Source organism: Drosophila santomea, unplaced genomic scaffold (genome assembly GCF_016746245.2).
Source record: "Drosophila santomea strain STO CAGO 1482 unplaced genomic scaffold, Prin_Dsan_1.1 Segkk69_quiver_pilon_scaf, whole genome shotgun sequence".
In the NCBI taxonomy this organism is placed as follows: domain Eukaryota; kingdom Metazoa; phylum Arthropoda; class Insecta; order Diptera; family Drosophilidae; genus Drosophila; species Drosophila santomea.
This window is the reverse complement of record NW_025319001.1, coordinates 73,603-93,933: the sequence shown is the minus strand read 5'-3', so window position 1 is coordinate 93,933 and position 20,331 is coordinate 73,603. Positions and strand designations below refer to the sequence as shown.

Here is a 20,331-nt window from a genome sequence, read left to right as displayed (position 1 = left end):
TATGTAACAGGCAGAAGGAAGCGTTTCCGACAATATAAAGTATATATATTCATGATCAGGATCAATAGCCGAGTCGATCTGGCCATGTCCGTCTGTCCGTATGAACGTCGAGATCTCAGGAACTACAAAATCTATACATACTGTTGGCCTTACGAGTATCTATCCGCAGACGTTCGACTCCAGCATGCTAGTGGTCTGCGAGGATGAGGAAACCGCCCAATGGGTCATGTCAGCCGTCTATGGTATGTGCCGCACTCCTGCCAGCCCTTAATCGAGTTCTTCGGCCTCCTGAGGACGTGAGGAGTCGCAGAACCCGGGCCTAAACACCGACAAGTGGGCCGTGGTCAATCGCTCCACCCTAGACTGCAATGATGTGGAGCGGCAGGTCCCTCAGTTTTCCGACAACATCGTGATAGAGCTGTATGTCAATGAGGAGAGTAGGGAATTCATCGCCGAACGATGCTTTACACTACGTTACTGCTTCTGGCAACTTCGATTCAGTAAAATTTTAAACTTTTAAACTTTTTATCAATCGCCGAGCCTAACAAAAATATTACATAAATAACTGCCGACGAAATTCATCACACCAAAAACTTAGCACTAGGTAAGCCGCTCAGCGCGGCGTATAGCGGTGGCTTAGGTTTTACCACCCTGCTGACTTCCTCTTCTCGCCTCCCAGGCTACTTAAAGACAATTTTTATATTGGATTGACAGCACCGATGACGCCTGGATTTGAAATGGCCGATCGAGCCGTTAGCTGCTTTCTCTGGGTGGTCAATATCGGCTTGCGGTAAATTGAAGCTCTAGTCAGAGAATAGACCGTGCCATTCCAAGGCGTTTGTCGCCGATTGCTTGTGCAACCAGCAGGGAGTCTTTCCTTGGCCCTCTGTTGTCTCCTTGCCTTTCTGGCCTTGTAACCAGCCTGTTCTCTGAATTGTTCTTGTGCGCAATGTATATGCATGCGGCATTTGTTGCGATGTCCAGGATGGAATCATGAGCGAGCATTATTGCATTATTGAAGAGTGGAAACGCGACCTCAAGGTCTGTATTTCCGCATCCGGCCGTTTCGTTAGCATAACTTTAACTTCAAGAAAAATTGTTGGAGCCCAAAACCAATAGAAAACTTCTCCCGGGTCATTATTTCCCAATAATCTTGACAGGTGATACGTTTTCTTAACGTTTTTTGATCTCGACAATCCTTTTTCGGTTATTTCTTTTCATTAATTCTGCGCTTAAATCTTACTGCCAATTTAGGCAAAAGAACGACATCGACGCAGCAGATCTGGTCAAGGGTCAATTCTAAATCCAATTGTGTTTTTTATAGAAAATCTTTAACAAGAACAAAACTATGTTTGTAGTTACCAGCATTTAATCGAAGTACTGCAAGGACGAGGGTAAGTTCTCCGCTTATATGGTTTAATTAAACAAATAATATAGCTTAACATTTAATTATATAGACTTATGACGACGAAATTTAGATTTAGTAACAACCGCTTTTGACAACTTTTCCACTTGACTCCCGACTCTACACTCGCTCCCATCCTATCGACAACTTGCTCTTGTCTAGGGTTACATTGTAATTAGGGCTGCAATGTAGAAGTATCGAAACATTTAATACCTATTTAGTACGTACAACCACTGCACTATGGTCCAGAATTAGATTTTTGGGCATAAAGTCGAAAATTGAGTTACATGGTTTAAACTTCACACATTTTATTGGTATAGCATTGATAATTTGTGAAAAAATGCGACGACGCCCACGCTTGGCGCCCCTGCAAACTAATTAATAGTAGATTTAGAATAAATACATATTATTTCCCAAATTTCGCAAAGTATCGCGAATTTTGAATTTTCGCGAATTTTGTTTTTTTTTGTGGCGTTATGTTGGTACTCATGTCTGTCACTTATGCCGACAAGCTGGGCCATTTTGAATGTACACTTAATTGTTGACAGCTGATTTGCATGCACGTGTTTTGGATCGTCTTCGATTATTACCTATTCAAAAAAATGGGTCAAAGAACCTGTATCCAATTTTGTGTAAAAACAAAATTAAGTGGGCGGATGCATTCCGAATGTTGACTGTGGCGTCGTGGTGACGAATCGTGGGTTTATGGTTATGAAGTGGAAACCAAAGCTCAATCATCTCAATGGAATCTGCCGCACAAAGGTGCCCTAAACTGAAGAAGCCCATGAAAGGACGACGTAAACCTAGTAACATTGTAAGATACCCAGTTTTTATTGAGATTCTCTTTAATCTCTTTGAAAACATGATACAAGTATTCAATTACGACACCTGGGGGTACCTTACCACCGGAAATGAAATCGTAACACCAGGATATTGCCGATTCAGTGCTAGAATTTTTTGATAACGTGATCTTGATACAGCATATCCAGCGATATGCTTAAGCAAAAGAAGAAATGTTAATAATTCTGTTTCTATGGTACTGGAGAAGAGTTTAGATGAAATTATTGAAAGGGAAAAAGTATCGAGGTTGCCCTTCTGGAAAATACAGTGATTGAAGGATGTGAGCCTGACTGTTGCGATGTTGTTGACAATTGCTTTGATAAAATTGATCCTTGCGTCAGTAAGCCTTCTGATTTCGTTAAAGAAAATAGGAATCTTTGCAACAGGTACCGTTAATAAGAAATTGCCAACTGCTCTCAGATGCGGAATTAAAACAGCGCGGGACTGGTTCTGTATGTAAATGAAAACGGCTTTACTCACTTGAGTTTGGTTAAGCTTTTTTCCGCCACCAGATTTTTACAATCCGCGTGGACACTGGCACTATGTGATTATTATATATCTTATCGGCAACTGCAACGATTTGCACTCTACCGGATCTCAAAAGGAATAGATTTTAGCACGGAAACGGATGGAATCGCTTAGCATTTTTCTCTGCTACAGCATAAAATGTCCTAATCAGACTAAAGCTTTCCAGATCTTCCCTGGCGCATCCATGAGCTATCTGGTATTTGTGTCCAAAACTCGCTAAACTAGCTAATTAAAAATGCATGTGCATTAAAGCTCCGCTTAAACTACGTAAAGCTTTTACTGAAATGCATCGACGTTATTCCCGTCGCGTAAAGCCAGGCTCAGAGTATCACATAATTTAGTACATACTTCTAGGCAGAAAATGTTTATATCTTTTATTGTTTATCTAAAATTTATTTAGCCGCTCTTCAGTCGCCACTACAGAATGTTGCGGAAAGACAGCGACATTATCGTGTTGCTGTGACGTGATAACATTAAAGTGCTGCCGAGACGTAGCAACATTATCGTGTTGCTGTGACGTAACGATATTATACTGTTGCTGAGACGTAGCAATATTATCGTGTTGCTGTGATGTGATAACATTAGCGTGTTGCCGAGACGTAGCAACATTATCGTGTTGCTGTGACGTAGCAACCTTAGCTTGTGACGCAATCGATCGCGAAAGGACTTGTTGAGACGTGGCATACACTACACTCTATAATTTCGTTTGCGTTTTGAGCGTTTTCGATTGGAGAGGAGATACCGCTCGGATGAAAAGATCTCTCTTGATCTCTCTCTCTGCATTGATTGGTTTTTGTTAGTTATGTTATGTTTTGATAGTTATGTTACTACGTCTGATTTTGGGATGAGTGTATTGTTTAGGGTACATGGTGGCCAGGTTTGTCTATTCAGTGTGAATGTTACATGTGTGCTTTTGGTCTCGTTTATCTTAATGCGCCAGTCCGCAAACCATCTTTCCACTGTTTTAAGATGACAGTCAAGTTTTTCTATTGCCTTTGATGGGCATTTGGATCGGCTGAGTATTGCGGTATCGTCAGCAAACGTAGAGGTTGTGAGCTGATAGTTTGTAGGCTGTATATGTCTGCTGTATATAAAGTGTAAAGAACGGGGCCCAGCACACTTCCTTGGGGAACTCCAGCATTGATGACGCGGTCGTGTGAAGTCAAACTGTTACACCTGATTGAGAACACTCTTTTGAAGAGATAAGATTCGAACACTTTGTGGGTATTCTGCGAAAGCAGTTTTGTTGTCTTGAACATTAGTCCTTCCAGCCAGACTCGGTCAAATGCTTGTGCGACATCTAAGAATATTGCTGAGCAGTATTCCCGGTGCTCAAAAGCAGTACGAATTTCGTTTGTGATGCGATTGACCTGTTCGATCGTTCCATGATTTTTGCGAAAACCAAATTGATGGGATGGTATTGTGTTTCGCATTCTTAAGTAGGGAGCTAGGTGTTTTAAGAATGCCTTTTCAAACAGTTTCGAGAGACACGATAGGAGACTGATTGGTCTGTAGGATGAGGGTTGCGTTTTGTCTTTGCCTGGTTTGGGAATCATCACTATGACCCCCTTTTTCCACCTTTGGGGATAGTATCCAAGTTTCGTAATAGCGTTAAAGAGATTGCATAAGGTCAGAACCGCACACGGTGGGAGTTCTATGATCAGTTTTGGGCGGTTTGTGGGCGTTAGAGTGGGCGTGGCAACTTGAATCGACAAACTTGCACTGCTTCTATGTCTCTCGAGTGTGTATGCTTAATCTCACCTTTCTAGCTTATGTAGTTCCTGAGATCTCGACGTTCATACGGACGGACAGACGGAGGGACAGACGGACATGGCCAGCTCGACTCGGCTATTGATCCTGATCAAGAATATATATACTTTATATGGTCGGAAACGCTTCCTTCTGCCTGTTACATACTTTTCAACGAATCTAGTATACCCTTTTACTCTACGAGTAACGGGTATAATAAATAAATAAATTCTAGAAAATGAAAGTTAGAAGAATGGACGAAAGATAGAGGAAAAGACAGAGAGAAAACTATCATTTGAATTTTTTGATAACGTGATCTTGATACAGCATATCCAGCGATATGCTTAAGCAAAAGAAGAAATGTTAATAATTCTGTTTCTATGGTACTGGAGAAGAGTTTAGATGAAATTATAGAAAGGGAAAAAGTATCGAGGTTGCCCTTCTGGAAAATACAGTGATTGAAGGATGTGAGCCTGACTGTTGCGATGTTGTTGACAATTGCTTTGATAAAATTGATCTTTGCGTCAGTAAGCCTTCTGATTTCGTCAAAGAAAATAGGAATCTTTGCAACAGGTACCGTTAATAAGAAATTGCCAACTGCTCTCAGATGCGGAATTAAAACAGCGCGGGACTGGTTCTTTTGATATGAAATGCGAAATTAACCATTATCTTGTGTGTGCGAAACGGTTTGATAATACGCCTGTTTAACTAATATATGCAGGTTATCAGCCTGTTGGAATATGCAAACGTTGGAGCCAAAAAGAAAAAGCTTACATTGATATTTCAAGGCCAGTTATTGCTGCTTTATACGTGGGTGAAGTAGATTTGGCAGGTATGCTAATGGAGCTCTACAAAATTTGCCACCGATCAATAAAGTGGTAAATGCAACACCAAATGCCTTAAATAAAAAACCCATATGTGCTGCAATAACAATAGAAACTGTTTTTTGGCATACCACACTTAAATTGTCATTATAAAGAAAAAGGTCTCATATTCTGTGAAGTATAAAAAACAATGCTTATACACTACTACTGCCAAACGTTGCTCACCAGCACCTTTCGGTAACGCCCAAGCTAATGGGCGTGGCATACTAACATTTTTTGGAAACGCTTGTATATTTTGTTTTTGAGCGTTGGGATCACGTTTGCTAGACATATTAAAGTGATTATGCTTTATTTCGTTATGCGCTGAATAGGCAAGAATATCTCTTAACAGGTCGTTACAAGATATATAATTATTAGATATCTTCCTTTTAAAATCGTAATCATTAATCCCGTTGATGATGGGTGTTGATATTGCTGAATCGGTTAACTCACCCTTTTTACCAATAGCTAGCATTTTATAGAAATAGTCTTGCGGTGATTCTCTGAGATCTCGACGAATTTTTGACATTTTAAGGTGAGCGTCTGCGGAATTACTGAGACATGGAAAATCGTTGAGGAACTTTGACTTAAACTCTGGCCATGTTTGGAAGACTTCTTCAGTTGAGTCTACCCAATACCAAGCAGAACCTAGCATCTTTTGTTGAACTGCAAATATTAGATTTCGATCATCCCAACGATATGCGGTTTGAAGGGAGTCAACGCGTCTAATGAAGTGTTGCGAATCTAAGGACTTGATGGATGATGGGTTGAATTCCGGGAGAAGAGATACCATTTCACTTATATTTCCGTACGAACTATTAATGTTTTCAGATACCGTTGGGCCGCGGTTGTATAAGAAGTTTGGCGGAATCGGGGTATATGGATTTTCGTTATATTTTGACGATGTTACGAATGTGTATTGTATTGATTTAAATCATAGTGTGGCTGTAAATATGTGCCGAACGGTGCCTTTGTTGCGTTACAGTGTCCCAAATGAGCGTGGGGAATCGGAGAGTTCATTTGGCTGTGACGAATAAGTATACGTTTGCGAATTAACGTGGTTTTGCGGTGTCATTGAGAAATGAACGTGTTGCGGAAAGATCTATTTGTAGTGTGTAACGAAGTGCGCCACTGTTCTCAATACAAGAAGGAATTATAACTCCTCGCGTTAGGCAGGCTTTCGAGGATCTGAGCTGCGGGGCACGCTTTAGATTCCGGCTCTAGCTCTTCGGCTTTGGGGGTGGTGGTCTTGCTCACCCAGATCTCTAACACGGACTACACATCACTATTAATAAAGACAAGAATTGAGCGTGCTTGCGACAAAAAATAGGAGCTAGAACTAAACCAGAAGAAAAACAAGAGAGAACGCTATAGTCGAGTTCCCCGACTATCTGATACCCGTTACTCAGCTAGTGGAAGGGTGGAGAGTCTTAAACACAGTTTTTGGCGGTTTGTAGGGGTTATAGTGGGCGTGGCAGAAAGTTTTTTGGCAAATCGATAGAAATTTACAAGACTAATACAAAAATGAAAAAATATCAAAACATTTTTCAAAAGTGTGGGCGTGGCAGCTTTCGGCGGTTTGTGGGCGTTAGAGTGGACGTTGCAAAAAGTTTTTTGGCAAATCGATAGAAATTTACAAGACTAATACAAATGAAAAAATATTAAAACATTTTTCAAAAGTGTGGGCGTGGCAGTTTTGGGCGGTTTGTGGGCGTTAGAGTGGGCGTGGCAACATGAATCGACAAACTTGCGCTGCTTCTATGTCTCTCGAGTGTGTATGCTTAATCTCACCTTTCTAGCTTTTGTAGTTCCTGAGATCTCGACGTTCATACGGACGGACAGACGGATAGACGGACGGACAGACGGACATGGCCAGATCGACTCGGCTATTGATCCTGATCAAGAATATATATACTTTATATGGTCGGAAACGCTTCCTTCTGCCTGTTACATACTTTTCAACGAATCTAGTATACCCTTTTACTCTACGAGTAACGGGTATAATAAATAAATAAATTCTGGAAAATGAAAGTTAGAAGAATGGACGAAAGATTGAGGAAAAGACAGAGAGAAAACTATCATTTGAATTTTTTGATAACGTGATCTTGATACAGCATATCCAGCGATATGCTTAAGCAAAAGAAGAAATGTTAATAATTCTGTTTCTATGGTACTGGAGAAGAGTTTAGATGAAATTATTGAAAGGGAAAAAGTATCGAGGTTGCCCTTCTGGAAAATACAGTGATTGAAGGATGTGAGCCTGACTGTTGCGATGTTCCATAAAACGCCAAAGCTGGCCACTGTAGGCTATTGCGCATGCGCGCTGTTGGCCAATTAAACTGCACTTGAGGTAATTTGCCGATCATTCTCCTACTGCTTCTGCTTCTGCTCCCTTAGTAGTCCATCATCCCCCATCCCGGGGTGCTCCTCGGCTTGCTGGGCTAGATTCGCTGGTTGAGCCCCGATGAAATATAAGGGTTTTCCAGACCGTCCTATGGCACTGGCTGTCAGTCCGCCGCCTGATTGCCTCCGTGGACACTCTTTCCATGACCTGGGCAACAAAAGGTTATGCATCTGTATGTAAATGAAAACGGCTTTACTCACTTGAGTTTGGTTAAGCTTTTTTCCGCCACCAGATTTTTACAATCCGCGTGGACACTGGCACTATGTGATTATTATATATCTTATCGGCAACTGCAACGATTTGCACTCTACCGGATCTCAAAAGGAATAGAATTTAGCACGGAAACGGATGGAATCGCTTAGCATTTTTCTCTGCTACAGCATAAAATTTCCTAATCAGACTAAAGCTTTCCAGATCTTCCCTGGCGCATCCATGAGCTATCTGGTATTTGTGTCCAAAACTCTGTTCTGGCAGAAATGCAGCTAGCTAATTAAAAATGCATGTGCATTAAAGCTCCGCTTAAACTACGTAAAGCTTTTACTGAAATGCATCGACGTTATTCCCGTCGCGTAAAGCCAGGCTCAGAGTATCACATAATTTAGTACATACTTCTAGGCAGAAAATGTTTATATCTTTTATTGTTTATCTAAAATTTATTTAGCGGCTCTTCAGTCGCCACTACAGAATGTTGCGGAAAGACAGCGACATTATCGTGTTGCTGTGACGTGATAACATTAAAGTGCTGCCGAGACGTAGCAACATTATCGTGTTGCTGTGACGTAACGATATTATACTGTTGCTGAGACGTAGCAATATTATCGTGTTGCTGTGACGTGATAACATTAGCGTGTTGCCGAGACGTAGCAACATTATCGTGTTGCTGTGACGTAGCAACCTTAGCTTGTGACGCAATCGATCGCGAACGGACTTGTTGAGACGTGGCATACACTACACTCTATAATTTCGTTTGCGTTTTGAGCGTTTTCGATTGGAGAGGAGATACCGCTCGGATGAAAAGATCTCTCTTGATCTCTCTCTCTGCATTGATTGGTTTTTGTTAGTTATGTTATGTTTTGATAGTTATGTTACTACGTCTGATTTTGGGATGAGTGTATTGTTTAGGGTACATGGTGGGCAGGTTTGTCTATTCAGTGTGAATGTTACATGTCTGCTTTTGGTCTCGTTTATCTTAATGCGCCAGTCCGCAAACCATCTTTCCACTGTTTTAAGATGACAGTCAAGTTTTTCTGTTGCCTTTGATGGGCATTTGGATCGGCTGAGTATTGCGGTATCGTCAGCAAACGTAGAGGTTGTGAGCTGATAGTTTGTAGGCATGTCTGCTGTATATAAAGTGTAAAGAACGGGGCCCAGCACACTTCCTTGGGGAACTCCAGCATTGATGACGCGGTCGTGTGAAGTCAAACTGTTACACCTGATTGAGAACACTCTTTTGAAGAGATAAGATTCGAACACTTTGTGGGTATTCTGCGAAAGCAGTTTTGTTGTCTTGAACATTAGTCCTTCCAGCCAGACTCGTCAAATGCTTGTGCGACATCTAAGAATATTGCTGAGCAGTATTCCCGGTGCTCAAAAGCAGTACGAATTTCGTTTGTGATGCGATTGACCTGTTCGATCGTTCCATGATTTTTGCGAAAACCAAATTGATGGGATGGTATTGTGTTTCGCATTCTTAAGTAGGGAGCTAGGTGTTTTAAGAATGCCTTTTCAAACAGTTTCGAGAGACACGATAGGAGACTGATTGGTCTGTAGGATGAGGGTTGCGTTTTGTCTTTGCCTGGTTTGGGAATCATCACTATGACCCCCTTTTTCCACCTTTGGGGATAGTATCCAAGTTTCGTAATAGCGTTAAAGAGATTGCATAAGGTCAGAACCGCACACGGTGGGAGTTCTATGATCATTTTTGGTGTCACCAAGTCGTGTCCAGGTGATTTTTTGGGCTCAAGATCTTTTATTATAGATGCTATCTCACGTTGACTAAATGTTATTGGATTTATTGGTGGCTGGATTTTAATTGCTACAGGTAGGACAAATGAGTTGCTAGCAGTATTTGGTTGGAATACGCCTTGAAGGTGATCAGCGAATGCACTTGCTCTATCTTGTTCGTTGCGTATCCAGCTTCCTGAGGGGCCTCGCAGTGGAACGACTGTTTCTGCTGGTGGCTGAATATTTTTGTGTGCTTTCCACAAAGGGTTCTTCTTGCTGCTGGGTATATAGCTGTTCGATATATAGATGCTGGGCGTTTGCTTCCTCAAGCTTAAGTGCCCTGGTTAGTCTAAGTGTTGCTATTTTTAGCTGTTCCTTAGCCTTTGGGGATCTGTGATTCTGTCATTCTCTTCTTAGTCTTCGTTTTTTAAGTACTAGCTGCTCGATTTCGCAAGTTGTCTTGGTATGATTTGTCATTTTGTGTGTATCTGGAGGGTAGAGGCCTTGGCTGCAGCAACAAGATTTTCCTCCATCGATTCGATCAGGCGGTCAATATCCTCATGGGTAGACACTGTTTGAGTTGGTACATGTGAGTACAACGTATTCGTGTATTGGTGTGTATCTGGAGGTAAGCTGGCTGCACAAGATTTCCTCATCGATCGCGGTCAATATCCTCATGGTAGACACTGTTTGAGTTGGTACCATGTGAGTACAAACGTATTTCGTGTACCTTACCCAGTTGGTCCTGTTGCCTGTCAGCTTGTAGGTGTGCTCAGTTGTATGTGGTCGATGCCTGAGAGCAAGTAAACCTGGTGAGTGATCTGATGATAGTTCTGCAAGTGACTCAGCCGTAATATTATTTCTAGGGATCTTTCTTATTAGATGATTCGCGATGCCTATGTGTGTAAGCTTTTAGTTTTGTCAGGAATTAAGCGATTGGGTAGCGCGACTAACTATGTGAATGAATCGAAACGTTATAGTATTAGGTATACTTTAAATAATTAATCAAATAAGTTTTAATCGATGTTAATGTTTTTGCCGCTTGTTGCAATCACGTCCGCTTCTATTGTTGGTTCTCTCTCGACTCTCTCATGGCATTCCCTTCTTATATTTTCCAACACCGAATGTGTACATATGGGACTTATAAGGATGCCACCAGTTTGAGTTTTAATTGGAGTGTGACACAGGTTACCATTTTTATATTTCCTGTTTCCTTTTCAGGTTGGATCTAGAATTGTGGGTGAATAAACTACACTCTACCCCGGATAAAACTCATTCTTATCTATTTTCTTACTAGGGTCGAATCTCTTACCAAACAGACATTATAAGGTAATTTTATGTTTCTTACTAGCCATGTCAACACTTTATTTGAAGGTGTTGCTAGCGATTGGTATTGGCGTTACCACCAAAGTGTACCCCAGAAATTCAACATGAGCTTTTTTATATAAAGAGATCAGTAGCATTTCTTAGCTAAAGAAGATTATTCGCAAAAGGGAAACGTTCATGCTTACTGTCAAGCCAGGATTGCGAAAACCTCTTCCTGCTCCTGATAGGTTTGTGCAGGAGGCAATTCTTGAGACCGAAGTGGAGTCGGATTCAGACACAGTTGAAATTTCCGCAATTAACTTATCCTCCTGGAATTGTAGCAAAATCGGACACAGATATCAGGATTGCTTACCCGAACGTCGTGTGTTCTGCTATGGGCGTGGCAAAACAGACACCTACCTTCCTTCATGCCCTCATTGTCGCTCAAAAAACTACCGAGGCCGTGCACCTTTGAAAGGGGCACACAAACAAGTGGTGACGAAAGCCGCCAATACGGAGTAACCAATAGCTGCTCTGTACCCTCTCTCCCTGATTTGTCTCAATAACCAGACTATCCTTTAACCGAATTAGGTCCACCCGGCGAATCTCTCAATAAACATCAGAGACAGCCTTCGCGATCTGCACAGCGTATTAAAGATTTTTTTGATCAGATAAAAATCGAAAAACGGTTTTTGTTATCAGCAATTATTGCCTCTGATGTACGACCATACGCAAATGTAAAAATTCTTGGCGGATCAGTATCTGGATTAATGGATACTGGTGCCTCTTTTAGTTATATAGGTGGAAAACTAGACGATGGAAAATCCCAAAACACCGTGGGCAAGATTCGCACAGAAATTCAGTACAACAATATGACCAAGGATATTACTTTTTACATCGTACCTTCGTTAAAGCAATCACTTTATTTAGGGTTCGATTTTTGGACAGAATATCAGCTATTACCATATGCTAAAATGAAACCTAGTCCAGAAAGTAATCTCTCAGCAGTAGATCTAGACGATGTTCGTTTTCTGACTGAAGAACAAAAACAGCAACTTGACGCCGTAGTTTAATGCTTTCCTTCATTTACCGAAAAGGGTATAGGGAAAACGACCATGCTTTTCCACTCCATTGACGTTGGCGATTCCGTACCTATCAAGCAGCGACATTATCCTGTGTCCCCAGCTATCGAAAAAATTATGTATGATGAACTGGATCGCATGCTTGCTTTAGAGGTTATTGAAGAGTATACCACATGGCCAGATCGACTCGGGTATTGATCCTGATCAAGAATATATATACTTTATATGGTCGGAAACGCTTCCTTCTGCCTGTTACATACTTTTCAACGAATCTAGTATACCCTTTTACTCTACGAGAAACGGGTATACACTCAGAAAACTGAAGAACGAATAATTTGAGAACGAACGTTCTTAAAAATGTACTGTGTCGTACTTAAAATTTTTAAGACAACCGTTCTTGGAATAAGTACTAGTTGTACTCGAATTACACATTTCAAAAGCGATATTATTGATACTCATGGAAAACAAAGGTTTATCTTTTCTCATTTATGTATATTCCTTGATCATTTTATGCGGCCAATTTTAAAAGAATATACACAAAAAATATAAGAAGTTTAAACTAAAATTTATGCGATCGAAAAATCTCCAGCCATTCGACTTCTTACACTTGTTTATATCGATTACATACATTTCTGTGTTGTTGAAGAAACATATGTTTTTTCGATAATCGATTGCAACACGGCGCTCATTTAGTGTCAAAAAGTTCCTGGAGTAACAAGTACAAAGTGAATTAAGTGAAATAATTGAAGAATAATGTGAAAATGGGCACGGTGTGCAGGGTAAGTAGAAATCTTTAAATAAAGTATGTAATATACATACATAAAAAGTCGGTGGCCTATGCACGTGTTTGCATGCACGCATATGTATATGCGTATGCATGTATGTGTATAAAACTTTTGTGTTGCCAAATGTTACTTCTAAAAGAAATAAATCTATAAATTAATGTGTAATATTTACAGTTAAAAATTGACTTCTGGGAAATACGCCCAGAGAATGAGCATGCATTGGTTTTTAAATAGGACGACCTGAAGCGCAGTGTTTCCTTTTTACGATAGGAAGATTAAAAACCATCTCAGCAGGCAACAGCTTACCGAAGCACAGCCGGCAATAAATGAAGGTAATATAACTAATAACAAAATTTCTATTTACTTATTAATATATTTGGCTTTCTTCGTTTTTGATAGATACCCAGGACTCTATTTATTATTTTGCTTGACACCGCGTTTCGTTAAATATGTTTAGCTGTAAGAACTTTAAGAAAAGTGTAACAATTTAATTTTTAAGAAAAAAATTATGGAAGTTTTTATGTATACATTTACTATATATAAAATAAGAATAACAAAACTATTAAAGTCGTGTAAATAAACAATAAATATGATTCGTTCTTAAAACAAAAGTGTTTGCTCTGAAAATAAAAATACTCATACTTCAGTTTTAAATTTGTACAATTTAAACCGTGAATTTATAATGCACATATTAAAATTTGACGAGTTTGGGTTAAGTATTTTTAATATTTATTTTAAGTATTTCCCATACTTAAAGCAGTACATTTATTGTACTTGGATCCAGAACGTTCGTTCTCAAATTCATAATTTCGGTCTCAAATTATTCGTTCTTGAATTAAAATTTTTGTCCTTGAATCAAAAAAATTCGAGTTTACCGTACTTTCGATGCGGTTCGTTCTTGATTTGATATCGAAAAGCGTTAATTTTTCCCTGAGTGTACAAATCGATTTCTGGACCACAGTTCACTGCGAGTATTCTTACTCGAACCAATTCCCCCAAAAATAAGAGGGAAAGAGGGATACTTGGCCGCCGTATGCGAACACAATGCCCGAGAACCGGCGGTACGGTCTGGTGATAACAAACCAGAGTTCGGACTCGGACGGTGTGGACACCGTTGCCCTAATTGTGAACGCCAACCGACGCCGATGCGTAGGTTAAACTTCTTATTTTCCTTTATTCCACTCGTCTAACCAAGAACTCGCCACAGAATGCCGCGCTTTTCTTCTTCGCCTTTTACTTATGCTCTCCTATATCTCTATGTATGCGTGAACGGAATCTGTACATTTTTATCCCATAATGCTAAATTATGAGTAAGTCCAATATATAGTTCTTACTTATAACCGGGATTGTACATACATACATAATACTGTGGGCCTTACGAGTATCTATCCGCAGACGTTCGACTCCAGCATGCTAGTGGTCTGCGAGGATGAGGAAACCGCCCAATGGGTCATCTCAGCCGTCTATGGTATGTGCCCGCCGCACTCCTGCCAGCCCTTAATCGAGTTCTTCGGCCTCCTGAGGACGTGAGGAGTCGCAGAACCCGGGCCTAAACACCGACAAGTGGGCCGTGGTCAATCGCTCCACCCTAGACTGCAATGATGTGGAGCGGCAGGTCCCTCAGTTCTGCGACAACATCGTGATAGAGCTGTATGTCAATGAGGAAAGTAGGGAATTCATCGCCGAACGATGCTTTACACTACGTTACTGCTTCTGGCAACTTCGATTCAGTAAAATTTTTAACTTTTAAACTTTTTATCAATCGCCGAACCTAATAAAAATATTACATAAATAACTGCCGACGAAATTCATCACACTAAAAACTTACCACTAGGTAAGCCGCTCAGCGCGGCGTATAGCGGTGGCTTAGGTTTTACCATCCTGCTGACTTCCTCTTCTCGCCTCCCAGGCTACTTAAAGACAATTTTTATATTGGATTGACAGCACCGATGACGCCTGGATTTGAAATGGCCGATCGAGCCGTTAGCTGCTTTCTCTGGGTCATCAATATCGGCTTGCGGTAATTTGAAGCTATAGTCAGAGAATAGACCGTGTCGTTCCAAGGCGTTTGTCGCCGATTGCTTGTGCAACCAGCAGGGAGTCTTTCCTTGGCCCTCTGTTGTCTCCTTGCCTTTCTGGGCTTGTATCCAGCCCTGTTCTCTGAATTGTTCTTGTGCGCAATGTATATGCATGCAGCATTTGTTGCAATGTCCAGGATGGAATAATGAGCGAGCATTATTGCATTATTGAAGAGTGAAAACGCGACCGCAAGGTCTATATTTCCGCATCCGGCCGATTTATTTCAAGAAAAATTGTTGGAGCCCAAAACCAATAGAGAACTTCTCCCGGGTCATTATTTCCCAATAATCTTGACAGGTTATACGTTTTCTTAACGTTTTTTGGTCTCGACAATACTTTTTCGGTTATTTCTTTTCATTAATTCTGCGCTTAAATCATACTGCCAATTTAGGCAAAAGAACGACAACGACGCAGCAGATCTGCTCAAGGGTCAATTCTAAATCCAAATGTGTTTTTTATAGAAAATCTTTAACAAGAACAAAATTTTGTTTGTAGTCACCAACATTTAATCGAAGTACTGCAAGGACGAGGGTAAGTTCTCCGCTTATATGGTTTAATTAAACAAATAATATAGCTTAACATTTAATTATATAGACTTATGACGACGAAATTTAGATTTAGTAACAACCGCTTTTGACAACTTTTCCACTTGACTCTCGACTCTACACTCGCTCCCATCCTATCGATAACTTGCTCTTGTCTAGGGTTACATTGTAATTAGGGCTGCAATGTAGAAGTATCGAAACATTTAATACCTATTTAGTACGTACAACCACTGCACTATGGTCCAGAATTAGATTTTTTGGCATAAAGTCGAAAAATTGAGTTACATGGTTTAAACTTCACACATTTTATTGTTATAGCATTGATAATTTGTGAAAAAATGCGACCACGCCCACGCTTGGCGCCCCTGCAAACTAATTAATAGTAGATTTAGAATAAATACATATTATTTCCCGAATTTCGCAAAGTATCGCGAATTTTTGAATTTTCGCGAATTTTGATTTTTTTGTGGCGTTATGTTGGTACTCATGTCTGTCACTTATGCCGACAAGCTGGGCCATTTTGAATGTACACTTAATTGTTGACAGCTGATTTGCATGCATGTGTTTTGGATCGTCTTCGATTATTACCTATTCAAAAAATGGGTCAAAGAACCTGTGTCCAATTTTGTGTAAAAAACAAAATTAAGTGGGCGGATGCATTCCGAATGTTGACTGTGGCGTCGTGGTGACGAATCGTGGGTTTATGGTTATGAAGTGGAAACCAAAGCTCAATCATCTCAATGGAAGCTGAGTTCGCAAGTTCAGAGTTGGGGATAAACAATTATTTTTCTTCCTCGATTGAGTAAATCTTGAATGACAGCGATATGCTTAAGCAGTAGAAGAAATGTTAATTATTCTGTTTCTATGGTACTGGAGAGGAGTTTAGATGGAATTATTGAAAGGGAGAAAGTATCGAGGTTGTCCTTCTGGAAAATACAGTGATTGAAGGTTGCGAGCCTGACTTTTGCGATGTTGTTGACAATTGCTTTGATAAAATTGATCCTTACGTCAGTAAGCCTTCTGATTTCGTTAAAGAAAATATGAATCTTTGCAACAGGTACCGTTATTAAGAAATTTCCAACTGTCTCAGATGCGGAATTAAAACAGCGCGGGACTGGTTCTTTTGATATGAAATGCGAATTTAACCATTATCTTGTGTGTGCAAAACGGTTTGATAATACGCCTGTTTAACTAATATATGCAGGTTATCAGCCTGTTGGAATATTCACACGTTGGAGCCAAAAAAATAAGCTTACATTGATATTTCAAGGCCAGTTATTGCTGCTTTATACGTGGGTGAAGTAGATTTGGCAGGTATGCTAATGGAGCTCTACAAAATTTGCCACCGATCAATAAAGTGGTAAATGCAACACCAAATGCCTTAAATAAAAAACCCATATGTGCTGCAATAACAATAGAAACTGTTTTTTGGCATACCACACTTAAATTGTCATTATAAAGAAAAAGGTCTCATATTCTGTGAAGTATAAAAAACAATGCTTATACACTACTACTGCCAAACGTTGCTCACCAGCACCTTTCGGTAACGCCCAAGCTAATGGGCGTGGCATACTAACATTTTTTGGAAACGCTTGTATATTTTGTTTTTGAGCGTTGGGATCACGTTTGCTAGACATATTAAAGTGATTATGCTTTATTTCGTTATGCGCTGAATAGGCAAGAATATCTCTTAACAGGTCGTTACAAGATATATAATTATTAGATATCTTCCTTTTAAAATCGTAATCATTAATCCCGTTGATGATGTGTGTTGATATTGCTGAATCGGTTAACTCACCCTTTTTACCAATAGCTAGCATTTTATAGAAATAGTCTTGCGGTGATTCTCTGAGATCTCGACGAATTTTTGACATTTTAAGGTGAACGTCTGCGGAATTACTGAGACATGGAAAATCGTTGAGGAACTTTGACTTAAACTCTAGCCATGTTTGGAAGACTTCTTCAGTTGAGTCTATCCAATACCAAGCAGAACCTAGCATCTTTTGTTGAACTGCAAATATTAGATTTCGATCATCCCAACGATATGCGGTTTGAAGGGAGTCAATGCGTCTAATGAAGTGTTGCGAATCTAAGGACTTGATGGATGATGGGTTGAATTCCGGGAGAAGAGATACCATTTCACTTATATTTCCGTACGAACTATTAATGTTTTCAGATACCGTTGGGCCGCGGTTGTATAAGAAGTTTGGCGGAATCGGGGTATATGGATTTTCGTTATTTTTGACGATGTTACGAATGTGTATTGTATGGATTTAAATCATAGTGTGGCTGTAAATATGTGCCGAACGGTGCCGCTGTTGCGTTACAGTGTCCCAAATGAGCGTGGGGAATCGGAGAATTAATTTGGCTGTGACGAATAAGTATACGCTTGCGAATTAACGTGGTTTTGCGGTGTCATAGAGAAATTAACAAGTTGCGGAAAGATCGAATGTTGGGGAAAGACAGCGACATTATCGTGTTGCTGTGACGTGATAACATTAACGTGCTGCCGAGACGCAGCAACATTATCGTGTTGCTGTGACGTAACGATATTGTACTGTTGCTGAGACGTAACAATATTATCGTGTTGCTGTGACGTGATAACATTAGCGTGTTGCGGAGACGTATCAACATTATCGTGTTGCTGTGACGTAGCAACCTTAGCTTGTGACGCAATCAATCGCGAAAGGATTTGTTGAGACGTGTTAGGCATACACTACACTCTATTATTTCGTTTGCGTTTTGACCGTTTTCGATTGGAGAGGAGATACTGCTCGGATGAAAAGATCTCTCTTGAAGTTCGCGCAATGGTTTCTCTAATTCGGCAATTTTTTTTGCATTGATTGGTTTCCTGCACTCGCGTACTCGTCGTCACTGTTATGGGCATTTAGTCTCTTCAATAAGTCTTCACGATTTCCTGACGTTGAGAGTCCTGCTTCTCTGCATTTATGTTGCAGGTCTTCTTGCATACGTAATCTTTCTTCGGAGGCATGTTTGTTGCTTCGTTTCTTTGCTTTTTTTATACTCTCATTTTTCGCACGTTTTCACTTATTGCGCACTATCTTATCCCACATAAACACCAAGAAATATGATTCGCGATGCCTATGTGTGTAAGCTTTCAGTTTTGTCAGGAATTAAGCGAGTGGGTAGCGCGACTAACTATGTGAAAGAATCGAAACGTTATAGTGTTAGGTATACTTTAATTAATTAATCAAATAAGTTTTGATCGATGTTAATGTTTTTGCCGCTCGTTGCAATCACGTCCGCTTCTATTGCTGGTTCTCTCTCGACTCTCTCATGGCATTCCCTTCTTATATTTTCCAACACCGAATGTGTACATATTGTAAACGCTCGAACTACCTCCGGTGCGACGATTTGCTTAGTTCAGTTCTTCTTTATTAGCGACTTTATTCTTCAAGAACCAGCGACCGAATGCCGCGCTTTGCTTCTTCGTTTTTCTTATGCTCTCTCATGCGTGAGAGCTAGGTGTATGTACATTGTTATCTCTTAAAGCTAACTTATAAGTAAGAGCGGGACAACAGTATTGTCCTTACTTATAACGGGGATATGATCGCATACTTCTCTCTGCCACCATGGGCTTCATACGTTAACCTAAACTACTACATGATACATACATGGTACTGTGGGCCTAAAGGGTATCTATCCTACTACAACTCGGCCGTCCTGACTAGCTGATCCCTGATCATGGTTTACATTTTTATACCCGTTACTCGTAGAGTAAAAGGTATACTAGATTCGTTGAAAAGTATGTAACAGGCAGAAGGAAGCGTTTCCGACCATATAAAGTATATATATTCTTGATCAGGATCAATAGCGAGTCGATTTGGCATGTCCGTCTGTCCGTCCGTCTGTCCGTCTGTCCGTCTGTCCGTCTGTCTGTCCGTATGAACGTCGAGATCTCAGGAACTACAAAAGCTAGAAAGTTGAGATTAAGCATACAGACTCCAGGGACATAGATGCAGCGCAAGTTTGTCGAATCATGCTGCCACGCCCACTCTAACGCCCACAAACCGCCCAAAACTGCCACGCCCACACTTTTGAAAAATGTTTTGATATTTTTTCATTTTTGTATTGGTGTTGTAAATTTCTATCGATTTGTCAAAAAAATTTTGCCACGCCCACTCTAACGCCCACAAACCGCCCAAAGCTGCCACGCCCACACTTTTGAAAAATGTTTTGATATTTTTTCATTTTTGTATTAGTCTTCCAAATTTCTATCGATTTGCCAAAGAACTTTTTGCCACGCCCACTCTAACGCCCACAAACCGCCCAAAGCTGCCACGCCCACACTTTTGAAAAATGTTTAGATATTTTTCATTTTTGTATTAGTCGTCTAAATTTCTATCGATTTGCCAAAAAACTTTTTGCCACGCCACTCTAACGCCCACAAACCTGCACTTCTACTAGCTGAGTAACGGGTATCAGATAGTCGGGGAACTCGACTATAGCGTTCTCTCTTGTTTTTGTTTGTAGTTATATATATATGATTTTGTATCTTAAATATTTATGTAATTGCACGTACTATATATGTTTGTTGACCTTGTTAACAGTGTTTAATTGTGTGTTCGTTTATTTTTCTTATTGCCTATCCAATGTTTAATGTTTTGAATGCTCCAGACACCTTGGTACGGGTTACGGGATACCTGGAAACCTTCTACGTCTTTTAATAAGAATCTGTCATTTCTCAATATTTTGGAAATCATATATGGACCTTTACATTTTGGAATCAATTTTCTAGAAATACCTGCTGTGCTGTCGAAATTTTTTACCATTACATAATC

At 40.2% G+C, this 20,331-nt stretch overlaps 1 long non-coding RNA gene across 1 annotated transcript; it reads left to right on the top strand.

Moving 5' to 3' along the window:
* The first annotated feature begins 12,654 nt into the window (after positions 1-12,654).
* On the top strand, positions 12,655-13,322 carry LOC120457634. The gene is made up of 3 exons (XR_005617064.2): positions 12,655-12,899; positions 13,080-13,237; positions 13,305-13,322. It is a non-coding gene; the product is annotated as an uncharacterized LOC120457634 (long non-coding RNA).
* Positions 13,323-20,331: the final 7,009 nt, after the last annotated feature.